Source organism: Olea europaea, unplaced genomic scaffold, assembly GCF_002742605.1.
Source record: "Olea europaea var. sylvestris unplaced genomic scaffold, O_europaea_v1 scaffold3709, whole genome shotgun sequence".
Classification (NCBI taxonomy): Eukaryota; Viridiplantae; Streptophyta; class Magnoliopsida; order Lamiales; family Oleaceae; genus Olea; species Olea europaea.
The window spans coordinates 1-3,493 of NW_019256404.1; positions in this window are offsets into that span (position 1 = coordinate 1).

Genomic DNA, 3,493 nt, shown 5'->3' on the forward strand with positions numbered 1-3,493 from the left:
CAAACATGGAAATCATTACACCATTTAAACTACGTAAGACCACTCTACAACTACAAATGTAGTCATCCTTATCGATGTGGATCATCATCCTCCAATTAATGTGGTAGTATATAGTACGAAATTAGAACCAAATGTGATTTAAAAAAATAATAATAAAAAAAAATAAAAATTGCTAATTCATATCCATCCTTATAAAGGTTCAAATCAAAATGAAGCGACATGTTACTAAAAGAGACTCATCTTATATCTTTATCTCGTATATCCCAAAATCACAAATAAAAGATATAAGCAAAATGCTTCCTCAAAAATAGTTTAGTAATAAGAAAGATACATTTTATTATTGGAAGGGTTGTGCCCAAAATATATAGGTTGCCTACATACCTCATTAAAGGATCAAGTCAAAAAGTAGTTTTTTTACATAAGTAACTCCCACTAACAATATCAAAAGTTTTCACAATACCCATATTAGCAATATGCGTCTTAAAAACTTTTGGAGCAAGTCTCTTAGTCAAGAGATCTGCGATCATCACCTCTATATTTATATACTCTATTTTTATCTGCCCTTCCTTAACTTAGTCTCTAACAACAAAATACTTGATGTTAATGTGCTTTGAGGTATCATAAATTTTATTATTCCTTGAAAGGCACACAGCTACATTATTAAAAAAGTAAATAGTGATTGGCCTCAAGATGGAATAAAAAAATTTTAAGCACAAAAATAAAATTCCTTAACTAATTGGCTTGGACCGTGCTCCATAATATGGCACAAATACAGTCCACATAGCAGAAGATGCCACTAGAGTCTGCTTAACACTTTTCCAAGAGATATCACCACTAACCCACATGAAAATATAACCAAAGTTGATTTNCTATAAATCTAACGTCGCCTCCTAGAGGTTGGAGAAAGGCAATAGCGCTAGATTTTCCCTTCTTTTTCTTCTTCTTTCTTTCCCTTTTTTTCTTTTTTCTCCTTTCCCCCTCTGTATCATTGGTATAGGGTTTTGTTTGTATAAAATGAAAAAGGGTTCCATATAGCGCAACTTAGTGCTTTACTAAGTCGAAATTGAAATCAACTCCCTCATTTTATGTTTTATATAACATTTAGTAATTAACTTCCCATAATTGAAAATTAAACGCTAAAATTTTATTTTATTCATTTTAACCCTCTATTCAATGCTCATTTCCTTCTTTGTGAAGAATTGATTTTGGTTTATTCAAAATGAAACATTGGGTTAGTAGAAACATTAAAACTTGAATGACGTATCCACGTACCCGTGTCCGAAATTTAGACTTTTTTTAGATATGTCTTAGTATTCTACATTTTAGGAAATAGAAGATCCGACACTTAGATATATATCCGTACCTGATACTCGTACCGGAGTCCGAGTTTCATAGGTTATACATGCAATTATTTCAATACAAAATACCAACCTGAGTAGCCAAATTCGCGAGAGAGAATTGATGAGTGCAATGTCAATTGAAAATTTGTGAGATTGTGAAAAGGAGGTGATTTTTTTTTTTTTTTTTTTTTTGGTTGGGGTGGGGGGGGGTGTCAAACCATGATTTGTAGAACTGAATTTGGTAAAAATATTTGGACAAAGATTACAATGGAATAAATGCACACACTTTATCTTGGTTTTCAATTTGGTCCTACATTTCACTATTTTGTACAAGTAAAGTCTTTAATAAATTGCATAGATAGTCCTCAATTTTTTCAATTTTGACATTGTATTCCTCGTTTTCCATAGTTTGGTTGATTTAAGTCATTTTCATTTACTTTTTTTTATCCTTTTCATACCATTTAATATCGATCTTCTCCCAAAATAACCAGTATACAAATAAATTAAATATAAATTCAATAAAAATATTCCAATACGTCAACTTTCGTTACTCAAATATTGTAGAACCATACTTATTAGTCCCCATTCGAATTTCCTGATCTCATGCTGAATCTTTTTATTTTTATCTGTTTAGTTTAAATCTTATTTTAAAAAATAAAAGCAAATATAAAAAAAATTAATTAAATAAATAGACGGATGGACAGTAGGAAAACAATGATATTTTTAACTCCATCTCGCTATCCAAATTTTTTTTAGGGGACGAGGAGTGGAGAGGACTTCCGCAGGCTTGCTTCAATCCGTTGTCGTCCCTAGTCATAAATATGCTGACATATTAAGACTATAAATTAAATTTATTAAAAAAAGTTCAATATTGAATATAGTTAAAATAAAAGTCATGTATATTGTCTATTAGAATACTAGACAGATATAATTATATTAAAATCGATTTATACATGTACTTAACAAGTTAATAATGCTACTAAGATTTTAAGTCCAAAGGGTCTTTGACATAAGTTCTTGTGACAGACAAATAGGAGTAAAACCTTGTTTTAGTGTTTTTTGTTATGTTAAATTGTTTATGCATGAGAACATAAACTTCAAGTGTAACATTTGCTTCGAAAAAACTTAATAGTGGTATGAACTATATTAAATGACTGTTAAACATAACTTGCTTTCATTTTTTAAAGATGAAATTCTCTATGAAATGAATGTTGTGCAATTAGTAACTACTTTATCTACGCTTTTTGTAGTTGATAAGGTTGACCTTTTTCATTTTTGTAATAGAATTACTTCACTATTCGAAAATTTAAACGTTAAATTAATTACACTTATGGCTAATCCTTAAACGATTAGCCATCACCTTTGAATATTACAAACCATTGTTCGTTTTCGAAACTGATTCACCTTTGTTTACATGTTTTTCGTAGGTTAAATGTTGAATCTATATTATTAGTCTTTCATTTATGAGTTTTCGGCAGGTAATGATCGATACTTTTGTTAGTTTTTAAAATTCCCGCCGGTAATACCAAATTTAAAAAAAAAAAAAAAAAAGATTAATCAGCAGGTGAATTGTTTAAAATTTATTAGTTTTTAAAGTTGATCAATATCAACAACGAATTTTCCGTTGATAATATAAACTATACTTCACCAACAAAATATTCGTAGGGGAATAGGATGAAACTATTTTATTTTTATTTTTTTAAAATTACTATCATTCAAATTCGGATTGTAAGTAGGTGAATTTCTTTTTTAAATTGTTCTTTTTTTTTTTAATTGATCAATATTAGCAATGAATTTTTTGTAGGTGATATGAGTTACTCTTCACCTACAAAATATCGCTTATAGAATATCCATTAGTTAAGACAGAAACTTTTTTTTTTCTTTTTTTCTTTTTTGTGAAAAAATCGATTAGCCTTCAGCAACGAAGTTTACGTAGTAGAATGGTTGAATTTTTTTAATTATTAAAATTGATTAATACCAACAACGGATTTTTCATTTATATTATGGATTATTTTTAACCAATGAAATTTCTACTGGTGATGAGGTTAATTTTTTTTTTTTTTTTTTTTAAATTGAATACCATTCAACTACAGATATTCAATAGGTGAATGATTAATTATTATTATTATTATTATTATTTTTTTTTTTTTTTT